Source organism: Callithrix jacchus, chromosome 1, assembly GCF_049354715.1.
Source record: "Callithrix jacchus isolate 240 chromosome 1, calJac240_pri, whole genome shotgun sequence".
Taxonomy (NCBI): Eukaryota; Metazoa; Chordata; class Mammalia; order Primates; family Cebidae; genus Callithrix; species Callithrix jacchus.
This window is the reverse complement of record NC_133502.1, coordinates 44,509,183-44,522,780: the sequence shown is the minus strand read 5'-3', so window position 1 is coordinate 44,522,780 and position 13,598 is coordinate 44,509,183. Positions and strand designations below refer to the sequence as shown.

The 13,598-nt window shown below is 32.7% G+C and overlaps 1 long non-coding RNA gene across 7 annotated transcripts in view; it reads right to left on the bottom strand.

Moving 5' to 3' along the window:
• LOC118152959 (uncharacterized) overlaps positions 1-13,598 on the bottom strand; it is a 328,047-nt gene that overhangs the window by 114,282 nt on the left and 200,167 nt on the right. The window lies entirely within an intron of this gene.

The following is a 13,598-nucleotide window of genomic DNA, read 5'->3' as shown; positions in this document are numbered from 1 at the left end:
AAAATTATGTAACTTAAAAAAACTTAATTTTACATCTGTCAAGTTCTATGAAATGGGTGTTTATCTGCTTTTCTAGATTACAGCTGACTTCTTAAGGGAAAAACTAGTTATCTCCAGGGATTTTAACTACTTTATTATAAGTAGGTCTTTTTTAAACGGGCTTTTGCTTTGGAATTAGCAAATATGAATGCTTTTCAAATGTAAAATACAAATTCTGTCATCTCTCAAATGCTCATAGGAATAGAGGAAAGAAGCTGTATAGATATCCCAGTAAAAAAGAAGATTAAAAAATAATTACATTTGACTTTGGGATAGACTGTGTTATATTGTTCCCAGGCAGAAAGTCATTCTTAATTATGCTTTTTTTCAGTCTCCTGTAAAATTGGTTTGAATTTATTGAATATATACTAAAGGGAGTAGGAACTTATTCTATGTATGGCGAAATATATAAGCAGTGTATATTATGGCTATAACTGCACGTATATGTTCCTCCAGACAGGTAACCATTAATGAAAGGAATTTAAAAAGTAGACATATTTAATCATGAAGTCATTGTTTTAGGGTCTTAAAATCTTATTTCTTTTATAGGGCTATATATAAAAAAATGCTAAATTCTTTCAAAAACATTTGTATTCATTAAGTTAAATAATTTTTGTTTTTCATAAAAATAATTGTAAACTGCTTTTAAAAAATGATTTATCTTAGCAATTAATGAACTTCATTATTTGTTGTCTGTTGCATTTTATGGCAAACTTACTAAAAACTGTAATACAGTGAAAAAGCAAATCTGACCCAAAGCAATCTTGTTTTACTATGTTCAAAAGAACACTTTTAATACAACTTTTTTTAGGAATCTGTTACAACAAATGCAATTTTCTTCAGGGCTATTGTTCAGAATGATGAACCACATATATACACATCTAGCCACCTGAAAAAAGAATCCAGGAAAATTTGAAGATACTCCCACAGAAACAACGTTTGATGAATAGAGCCTTTTATCATCTTCTCGATACTCCTACCAAAATGAAAGGGCAAAACATCTCTGAAAATTTGTAGAGCAGTCACATATTCATTGCAAACTACCACCAGAGGTGCTTAACAGAACACTATATCCTACCAACTTGTGATTGCAAACAAGTCAAAGGCTTATATTATGAACAATATCACCAGAAAACAGTAAACTTCATGATATAAATGTCAGGTTGACATGATGTATTAGTGTGCCACCCCCAAATATTATTCTTTAGCTGTTGTGGCAAAGAATGTTCACTTCAGCCAAATATATAGGGACTTATGACCTTTTGAATTTAACATACCACAGGGGACACTACCAGTAACTATGAAAAAAATTAACAAATTCTAGATTAGAAGCTCCAACACTAAAAAGGCATTAAATAAATGAAATTGCCCAGGGTTTTAGTGAGTTACAAGCTTTGGAGGCTCTGTGTGAAAACTGTAGCATAACTCATTATAGCTTCAGGCGCTAATAAGTTATGAGGCATTCACATGTATGAGATAAACCCCATAACTTACTGAAGTCTATATCATCCCTTCATTATATCTAGGGACATGTGAAATAGCTGAAATTCAGCTCAAAACCCCAAAGTTCAGTAATAAAAGTGAATAGATCAGCACATCTATTGATTTTGCTGTCTTTTTGTGCTTTTAGTTATCCTACTCCCTTTAACATCTGAAAGATTCCAGCATTTTTCTTCTGAGCTTCTTCCATGTTGGCATTTTAGGCATGCTGGCAAACATCAAAATAAACTAGGTTTCTGCTTTGCTCTCCTCTCAAGAGTAATTATATTAGTCAATCAAAAATTTTATGCCCTTTCTTCTTCTAATAAATAAAATGTATTACTTTATTTCAAAGGCAGAGCTGTGGAGAAATATTTAAAATCCATACTCACATCATAATGTATGATGAAAAACAAAGAGAAATATGAGAAAATAATGTGGTATATTTTAATATTGGTATAAAATGCTGTATTTCTTTGATTAATGGGGAACTTAAGAAATGGAATAATAGAAATCAGTCCTTTATGAATTCACCCTATATTGCTCACTTTTGAAGTAGGTACATCTTTATGTATTTAGGCCTTAAAAATAATCAAAATGGTCATAGAATAACTTTACATTTTGTAGTTTTGAAGCTTAATGTGAATTTTCATGAATTGGGAAAAGTAACATAGGTAATATTACTGTTACATTAATCTAAAAAACATAGTCTAAGAAAAACAAAGATAGCATAGGTGATATTCAAATTTTTAGATAATAAAAAGATCACAGTATGTGAGTCAAGAAGAGATAATGCAAATTATAGGAGCTTATAGATTTCATCATTTAGTGTTATCTCCAAAGAAAAGCTGAATGGAAATATTTACCATTCTCAACACATTTTTGCCCAGTAGTAGGCAATATCAGATCGGCAGTGAAAGGATATTTAGTGGAATACCAAAATCAAGAGGAATCTAGGCACAGATGTTTTCACTAGCTAACTGGTATGAAAGAGTGGTTTAAGCAGTGGCTGCTTGGAGTCAAAAATATAGGAGGTCTTAAAGATTGTGAACCCAAGTCATTAACCAGGCAGTACAATATATTGAGGTTAAAAATAAGCCAAGGATTTTGGGACTAAAATATTGAAGCAGATTTCAATTGACATCTGTGTGAAATACCCATTTATAGAAACACAGTCATGAGGAGAGGCTAAAGTTGATGATATATATCTAACTTCTGTCTCTCTCTCTGTGTATATATATGTATTTGTGTATATATTAATATATAAAAACATACCATATGTGTATATATTTGCATATTTATATATTATACATACACTGTATTATATATTTCTATATGTATATATATTTATTTATACATATTATATTTTTATACACAAATACATATATTGTTTACACAAATATAATAGATACGTATTGTATGTATATATAATATGTATATATTATAATTACAAGTATATACATATACATATTACAAGTAATATGTATATATTATTTATAATATATTTTATACAGTGATTTATTGCATATGTAACATATAATCTGTGATTTTTCATAAACATTGATATATTTGATACAATCTTGTAGGGTATAATATTTCCAAGATAAGACCCCAAATCTGACTAAGCTTATGCTGTTAGCCCCTGCTGCACTTACTCCAAAATTTTAGTCTGCAAACTTTTATGTGCTTAAATGCTTTATATAGGTCATCTTGTTTACACTTCACAATAGGATCTTGAGATATATAATATTTCCACCATTTCACATATGAAAATAACTTGGTAGGTCACATATTTCAAATGACCAAGTTTGGAGGTCCCATCTTCACATGGATTTTTTTTTTTTCTGTTTTTATTTGTAACGTTTTAAATTTATTTTACAGTAGCATTTTTCTTACTTATAATTTCCATTTGGGGAGATTTAAAAACTGTCTTATTTGGCAACTGGCAACATTCTCTGTCAATATATGAATCAGTTTCTCAGGGGATAATTTAAAAAATAATAATATATTGATTGGAAATAAAATAAAATTAAACTCGTGATAAAACAGAAGCAGAGAAGTTAATATGCTGCTTCTTGTTTATTGTTTTGTCCATAGAATTTTGGAAACCACAAGTTGTCGGTATCAAACCTGAACCTTAGAAGAAAATAATAAGAGAATTTAGAGACAATATAAAAGAGAAAACTCACATATATCAATTTACCCACTGGTCCGTACTTTTTAAAGAAAATTTTAGCAATTTTGTTAAAGTACTGGTCATGGTCCTTTTTTATACTTATCAGCTAGAGGGGACAAATCTTTCCAGTGTTCAGAGCAATGTCTGAAATAAAATAAAATATCTGAAAACATGACTCTTCAGATATGTTTTCAGTATGTCAGTTACACAGTGTAGTTCTGAGCTTGTCTCACATTTGTTTTCTGCTGCAAATATATTATGTTTAATCTTTGTTTTCTCTTTTGTTTTACCTCAGTTATTGTGACCACCCAGTTATTTTCTTTTCACTTAAATTAGAAGCATAGATGCAGGGGCTTCCATGACAGTTAAATGGATGAGTTACAATATCAGTAAGAAAAATATCTGGACATTATGATAAATGATTGTATAATTCCTCAGTTAAAGGAAATAATTTACTCTCTGAACAATATCTTTTTTACTGTAGGGTGTTTAAATTTAGCTGGGAACTAAGGTAAAGTTTCTTACTTTCCAGGGAAAAGTAAGCCCACTGATTGGTAGTTGTAAATTTCTATATAAATGTTAAAGAATAAGAGTCTGCTAAATGGCTAGCAATTGTTGGAACTTTATAACACAATGAATTTGGCATATGAAAACAATTCTACACCCCTTGGAAATGTGTTTTATGCTTGTTACAGCTGCGTAAAATACGGATTGAAAATAAACTGAACACTTTCACTTTGGCAACAGGGGAGAACATATCCATTTCTATTTTTTCAAGGAAAATAATATTATGCATTATTGACTCATGCAAGGAATAAAATACATAATAAGTTGAAGCATGGCTTTTACAAAGATGCTATCCTTTGTTCCATATAGGGACTTGAGGAATAAATGTAAAGGAAATAGTCTTTATTTAACCAGCTCATTCTTTTTCTCCTAGGTACTTTTATGTATCAGGAGATCCTTGCAATATATTTGCTATTGTTTCAACAGTTCATCACCTTCAGAATGACAATGACTACCACATCTTTAGGCATGCTTGTGCTCATAGGGTATCTTGGGTCATACACTCACAGAGAGGCAAACAAATTTGAAAGCCTTCCACTTATAGGGAACTTTCCTCTGATCGGAGCATTGGATGGAATTCTGTTGTGAAAATCCTGAATTCTTTAACTTCCTAATGTATGAGTTAAAACTTACAAGAATCAAAATCAGTAGTGTTCTTCCATACTCAAATGCTGAAATTATATAATCTCTTAACACCTAAAGATGAGGGAGAGGGAGATTCATCTCTATAGTTCATTAAAAAGTATTAATCAGTCTTGTTTCAAAATAACGTAACTCCTGTCAAAATGCATTACACTTCTGTATGAAATAAGTTAGAAAAACATATGATTGATAACACTGTTTTTTCAAAGAGTTGTTCACAAATATTGGAAGAAATTCATAATAATTTTGTCTTCTTCAAAGATGTAGTTCCTTCTGAATAACTCAAGAGACTTCCATCCAAGAAATACTGATCTTTAAATGGGTATTGGTGCTGCTGAGAAAATTAAAGTCTTGAGTCCCCATACTGGCACTTACCTCAAAGACCTTATCCACCTACCTAAATTTTTTATAAAGATGTTATCTTTCTTGTGATCCATAACATAAAATGGGTGGGGTAAAACTAAAAGCCATCACAATCATGAAACCATATGGAAAACATAAGAGCATTTTTATGTGCACTGTTTTATGTATACAGGTTATTGTATAGAATTATATTTGTAATGTGTTAGTATTTTCAAAATATTAACTTTGCAATGCTACAATAAGTTGAATGGCATGATCCTTTCTTGATAGTAAAGTGTTCAATTTCTGCAGCTAATTTTGTATTTTTGATAGACATGGGGTTTCACCACCATGTGGTCAGGCTGGTCTTGAACTCCTGACCTTAAATGATCCACCCATCTTGGCTTCCTAAAGTGCTGGGATTCCAGGCATAAGCCACCACGCCCAGCTGATTTTTTTTAAAAAAGAAAGTTGCCTTAAATTTTTACTTATATAGAGATTTTTAGAAAATATTAATTTATATTTGTATTACTTCTAATATCCAATATGATGAAATGTCACTACCACATACAATTCTGTACTTAATTCTTCTTATTATGACCGTTTTATAAATTTCGGCATATTTTAAATTGTGCATATTTTAACCTGAGGGGCACTGATTATTATAAGGGATTTGGCATAATTATCATCTTGCTATTTTTATGGAGAAATGACTGCTACCTAAAATTTTTTGTCTATGTTGACTTGTATTTTTGGCAAACCCTTTCTCTTGTTTGTTTTAATTTTCTCAACTCATATAAAAGGATGTCATTTGTTCAGACCTATAAAATTAAATTCTCAAGACTATTTGATGTAGAATACACATTGTGTGGGAGTCAGGGTTATCTAGTTGGATGACTTTGGATAATTGATCTTAGCCATATGGCCTCAATTTTTTCTGGCATAAAATTAGCCGTTTGGAGATTTCCTTCAGTTTTGAAGATTTGAAATTCTACTAAATACGACAAATAAGATCTGAAACGTGCGTTTGGTACTATGAAATATGTGTAAATTATTCATCATATGTCCAAGTAGCCATTCGCCATTTAATGTTATTGAATATCTGCTTTATACTTGACTATGTACAATGCAGTACAATTTAAAAATTATAATAAATTTTTGCCTTTAGGGGATTCAGTTCAATTAATGATAAATTAGTTAATTAATTATTTATGAAGAGTTTTAATTATCGATTATATAATCATCAGTATGTGTTAGGCATTGGGAAAAACATTAAAAATTAAAGAATAAGACAGGCCGGGCGCGGTGGCTCAAGCCTGTAATCCCAGCACTTCGGGAGGCCGAGGCGGGTGGATCACGAGGTCAAGATATCGATACCATCCTGGTCAACATGATGAAACCCCGTCTCTACTAAAGATACAAAAAATTAGCTGGGCATGGTGGCGCGTGCCTGTAATCCCAGCTACTCAGGAGGCTGAGGCAGGAGAATTGCCTGAACCCAGGAGGCGGAGGTTGCAGTGAGCCGAGATCGCGCCATTGCACTCCAGCCTGGGTAACAAGAGCGAAACTCCGTCTCAAAAAAAAAAAAAAAAAAAAAAAAAGAATAAGACAGCTCCTCAAACTGGAACACATAAAAACTGTATTCTAATAGGATAAATAGTATGAATTTACAGTGCATTGTGGGGGCACAATACGGAGTGTAACTAACTCTGAAAACGTCCTGGAAGCTTTGGGAAAAAGTGACATTTGAGATGAGTATTACATGCACATTACATGTAATTTTCAGTGTTAGCATACTTGCAGGGCAATGAGAGCTATTAGAAGCTTTTCAGCTGTGGGGTGTTGTAATCACATGTGCCTCCTAAGAACCTAAGACCTAGAACACCCTCTCTTCCTTACACTTCAACGGATATTAGGAATCAATTTTGATTTCTCTTTTTAAAGCTATGATTTCGCTTGGTATTCTTCTTTGATTCCCAGAGCTAATAGTGTCCTCTGAGAGTAAATAAAAGCAAAATAAAAATGAGGCATTGTCTTGTGTGAGTAATTTGAATTTCAACACATCGAATTTCAACCATAACGAGAGATTCACAAGGCTAAAGATCTCTGTTCCAAAGTTTCTCTGTGGTATGTAATCATTTCTTCATAACAGAAGCTTTGTCCAAGTGATTGGAACTTAAAACATTGTGGTTAGGTGAGATTCATTCAAGATAATTTTCTAGCTAATTGAACTTGTGTGAATTTACATTTCGGGCTAACGTTGAGTTTCTTCATTGATACTATATTTCACATCTTGATTTACGCAGCTTTCCTCTCTTGTCTGTTAATCATTTACTAGAAAGAATGTGACAGTTGTTTACTTTCAGATCATACTTGCACTGCATATTTGGGCTGTTTTCTTAATTTACAAGGCATCTGTCTTTATCTTATTTCCTGGGTGATTATTCTAGTATGTTCAAGTTACTGTTCTACTCTATCTTCAAAGATCTGTGTTTCTTTATTTTAATTAATGTGATTTTTTTTCCTAGTTGTGGACTTAAATTTTTGTATTGTCTTTTATTTCTGATGTCAAGAGTTTCTACCTATAAATAGTAATATAAGAAAAACATTAAAATATGTTCCCTTTTTATGTGTTTATTCTGTGAGGCTTCAAAGCTTTCTTGCTCTTACTTAACAGACTACAAATTTGATTATACAACATTTATTAAGAAGTTATCATGCTAAAGGCTACTAAGGACTATAAAAAGAAACCATGTAAAGTCATTGCATTTGTTTTTTAAGGGCTAGCATACCCAGAAAACAAAACTGTATTTGAATATAAAACGAGAATATGTACAATTCTAAGCATATCAAGAGCTACTGAACATTATATAACAATAAAAGGTAACTTTTGGAGATACACATTGTTATGTAAGATATATTTTTGTTTTAATTGACATTGAGTAATAATCGTTAAAATTATTTTGTAAAGTTAAGATAGCAAGATATTTTTTAAACAAGGGTTATCTCTTATCTACTCTTCTGAAAAGTATTTTAAAAATCGAGTATTAAGTGGTGTTTAGAGATGGTCTCATAGATTTTTGATCCAATTGATTATATACTGACATGTTCAATTCCTTTTTCAGTCATGAGAACATTCCACTAAGACTAACATTATTGGAAGGACAATAAAAATGAAAATACATATTGTAATAAAGTTCTCAGCTATAATGCCACATAGAAAATACACCAATTGCATGATTAAGTATAAAAACAGCCTAATCAATAACTTCATTTCAGTTTTTATTTCTCTGGGATGCCTAGACATTGGAAGATGATTCTCATTGTGGACATTTGTTAATAAGTCTTTGTGGAGAATCCAGGGGTTAAATTCTTTGTGACGAAGATTTTTATTCTTCTAATACAGACTTAGGCAGCACTGTGTAAATTATTGTAATGCATGCAGGTGTAGGCACTCTGGTCTGATTTCCTGAAGTAGAGCTTTTGTGTATGTGTGGGATTTAAAAAAGTCTGTTGGCATGCAGTCTCTCAAGTCTCCATGTTTATCTGTTTGTGATGTCATATGCAAAAGCAACAAATCATTGTGTGCATCAACTAAAGCAGAGTTTTTAAGAAATCACCCAAGCTTTTCCTGAACTATAATTCTTTCCTAGTAAACCATGAAATATATTAAAAATGTATAAAAATTAAAAATTAAGGAAGTAATAAACACTTTAGACACATTTCACATACCTAAGTCAAATGGTAGTTCTAACACAGGCATTTATATGGGCCAATTATATAAAGCCATTTTGAAAGGCTGTTTTTCACCATGTTTCTTCAATTCTTCAGAGTCTGCGGTGATGACCAACATCAGATACTATTAAGGAGTCTTCAAGCGTGTAAAATAATATGATTTCACAATGATTACATATTCACTCTACAGCTGGCTGAGTTTTTACATCTCCATTTGTCATTGACGATTGTGTCCAATTAAATGATTAGCTTTTAAAAACTGCTGCACATTATGAGTGTGAACTTGTGTTCCATTGCACTGAGTGATGCAGAAACAAACTCATTACAGCATGTAATTCACCCATATTAAATAACAAACAGATGGCTGCTGTAAATGAGAGCTCCTTTTTCTCTTCAAAAGTGCCAGGAAAAAGGTGTTTTTATTTATCTTTGTTTCCAGCTTCTTTCTGTTTTCTTGACAAGTGGGCAGCTGGTTGCTGAGGTTTTCAATTGGTGCAGAAGAATGAAAAGCCTGTTTCCATTAATTTCCCCATAAAATAAGTCTTTGAATCATTTCTGTTATAAATGCAAGTGCAGTAGCAAGCTGCTGCTTGATTAATTCACTTATTATGAAGATTTCATCTTTTATAAGAGGGCCTGCAGGTAATTTATCTTGTTTAGTAAGATTAGAAAAATGTAATTATCTTGATACCTTTGGACCCCTCTCATTTTAATTGTGTTCCCATAAATTTCAAACATAAAGATGGGAATTTTTTGTGCACAAATGTTCCAACATGTGGTCGAAAAATGTGCTGTAAGCCCTGCATAAAAATTTATCAAGTAAAATACATTAGGACTGTCCTAATACAGGAATGCATACAAATAAAGCTAGCACAGAATTATAGTCTTGTGTACAAACAAATATCTGCATTTCTGGTTCCCTAGTTGCCTAACAGCTGGGGTGAGGTAACGGGATTTGGGATTTGTTAAAGATTTTTTTTTTTTATCAAGCATGTATGTCACTGGGGAAATGAAATCTGTCTTATGTATACTAATAAAATTAAAATTGTGTTTGTCTTCAAATGTTCCAAACTCAAGTGAATTACTACTAGTATATATTTCATGGACTGTCTTCCCATCACTTCCATTACATCTCTTAGCTTTCATGGATAATTGGATACATCTCTAATTTTACAATGATAATATAATTTATTTAAAATAACACTAAGTATATGAAGAAAGTGAAGTATCCCAATCTTCTTTCATATGTAACTTCAGGTATTCTGCCTTGGAGGGATTATGCCATCAGGCTTGGTGGAAGTACCTCCTTTTCTCCAATCTTTCCTTCAGTTCTGCTGGAATTGGTGTTTTAATACCTTTAATTTTATTTGATTTATGGTATTTAATTTACCTTTGCTAGATTGGTAAAATATGTTATGATTTTCTATGTAATTACTTCTTATTAATCAAAGTATATATTTCTTTCAGCCTAGACTCATTGTCCAGGAAGAAGGAAATCACTATACTGTATTATACAACTATATTATTTCAGAGTTGTCTAGCCTTTTTCTATGGTTCCATATAAGAAAGCAGTTCATTCTTTGTGGTCCCTTGAATGGTATTAAATTGTTCAGGTAATTGTTTTGATAAATTCTATAGATCTGTGCTTAGGCACATAACGAGATACAATCAGGCTACATTGAGATTTGCTACAGAAGGAAGAGCCTGTGTAGTTAAAATGATGTATAGTTCGATCTCTAAATATAATGTTTCCTACTTATAAAAATTTTTCTACATACTTTAGTAAAATTATATAGCTTGAAAAATTGAATTAATATAATGTGATAGAAACACCAATGTTATTGAAATAAAATGGTTGTATGTTTGTATATTCTTCTTTTACCTGTGTGATTTACTCTATTAGATAGTTGCTGCCTTTAAACGTGTCTGCCCTCGGGGTTCTGTGTACAAAAATGTGAATTAAGAATATTTGTATATTATTATTGGATCAATTTTAGAAATAGATGATAAATCTGGTTTATTTGTAAAACACAGTGTCAAGCGTGAGGAGTTCCTCAATTTATTAAGCTGTGCAGCAATCCCACCTTCTTCTCTGGGGAGGGTCTCTCTTGCCTTAGCTGTGAGTGCTGCATACTATATACTGAATCAAGTCCCCTAAAATTTATAGTTTAAAGTCCTAACCACCAATGTGATAGTATTTGGAAGTGGGATTTTTAGGAAATGACTAGGTTGAGATGAGGTTAGGAAGTTGGGGTCCCCTTAATCGAATGAGTGATCTTACTTGATGAGGAAGAAAGGCTGAGAGACTAGAATTCTCTCCACCATGTCAAGACATGGTGAGAGGGCAGCCATCTCCAAACCATGAAGTGGCTCCCCATTAGGCACTGAATTAGCCAGCACCATGATCTGGAACTTCTAGCCTTAAAGGCTCTAAGAAAATTAAATTCTGTGGTTTAGGCAACCTAGTATATATGATATTGTGTTATCCCAGCCTGAGCTTGAGCAAGACACAGTTGCTGCCCTGCCTCCACGGCAGACTTTTTGTGAGGATTAAATAAATCACTTTGAAGAATGAGTTGGCTTCATTAGTTATCTGTTTTTATGCCTTAGTCTCTCAAAACTCTCTGTCAAATATTTAGTGTTAAATAAAATTATAAAATGTTTATCATGGTTATTCCATTCATTATTATTCACAAAATTGATGACAAGACAAAGGAATTAGGCATTTTCTAAAGGTTATATATGTCAGGGTAAATATACATCTGCTGTAATTTGTTAGCCTGTTGCAATATTAATGGGAAAAATTACAATTTTAATAAGTATTTTATCTCACTTTTTGATCATTGGCAAAGATGAAGTGGTAGCTTAGCATTTTCTCTAATTTCTTCCTTTAGTATTGGAGCCTAGCAATGTCTTACTTCATCTGTCTGTCTTCTTATATTATTACTTAATGCTGGTTAATATCTTCTTTATGGCTTAATTTAGTAATTTCTATGGGGGCAGATGAAATATTTGTTCTCAAGACTTTCAGAGCTTCTTTTTGATTAAGATAGAAATAAGTAAAATAACAATTCTGAGATTAAATCTTAACTTAGAGCAGGCAACTCTGAGGGAAAAATAATACCAAGTGATTCATTATCTAAAATGCAAATTTGACAATGACCCTCCTCTATCCTTAGGCTGTTGCATACAATGAAATATAATTTTAAGGAGAGTGGAGGAGAAAGTTATAGCATTGAGGAAAGGAACTGAACAAGGCTGTCCACTGGCTCGGGGACTGCTTCAGGGATATTTCTGATATCTTGTTGAAACAAAATCTATTTGTCACTGTAAAAATTGTTTCTGAATTTCGGCCAATGGGTGTGAGATAAGTTTCTGCCAGATTAAAAGAAAAAGTGAATACAGGAGAAAAGCAAAACAAACAGCAACAAAACAAGTCTGCTAAAATGAATCCAGAATGCTTAATATTCTGTATTCCTAAGAAGGCTGTCTGTTTACAGATGTTCATTTCCAGTTGGAACAGGGTATCATAAAGGCAGTGTTTCATCATGCTCATGAAAAACATCTAAAAGCCACAAAGAAAACAGTATATAAATTTATTTAGAATCCCAGGCTATGAAGTAGGTGTAAGGGCTGCTAAAATCAACAGAAGATACAACAGGGATAGAAAGATGTCATGCAGCGAGAAATGATAAGAAAATGCCACCAAAAGAGAAATAAACAATGAAAGGAGCTAGCAGTTGCAGCTATCAGACGTAAGAATCATACTTCCCAAGGGTAAATTTCAACACTGAGGTCCAAATCTATACTTATTCCTTCTAGCAGCAGGAATAGAAGTGTCAGTAGTGCCCCTCCAGTCAACCGGTCATTTCAATTTCCTATTACAATGCAACAAGACACCCTAAAATTTAGTGGTTTGAATCAACAGCACTTTATTGTTGCTCATGATTATGTGATGAGGTCAAATCAGCATCGCCTCTTTTTAGGTGGTGTCAGCTGAACTGCTGATGTGATTGAGAGGTACACAATGGCCTCATCACATGGCTGTCAATTGTTGCTGCCAGGGCCTTGATTCCATTGGTCCTCTTCCCATGGGCACTTGAGATTCCTCATAGAATGCTGGCCTCAGCATAGAGAAGCCTGGGACATGGGAGCTAGATGCTACTGAATGGTGGAAGCTGCCAAACTTTCTTGAGGCTTAAGCCTGGAATTTTCACACTGTCACGAGCATGAATAATGGGACCTAGAATACATTGGGGCCCCCAAGTAAAATCTATCACATAAAGCTGAATGAAGACTATCACTGACAAGCCATACTTGCAGGAAGTAGCCAGACACTGTTGCAATAGATAGAAAGAGACTCTGAAGAAAAAGAAAACTTAATCAGGGAAATGCAAATCAAAACCATGAGACAGTACCTACATCTGTTAAAGTAGCTCATATAACAGAGACAAGAGGAAACAAGTGTTGATGAGTTTGTGAAGAAAAGGAAACCTTTGTACACTATCAGTGGGAATGTAAAATAGGACAGTCATTATGGAAAACATGTAATTTTTAAATAAAAAAATTAAAAGTATAATCACCATATGATGTAGAGATCTATCTTCTGGGTATATAA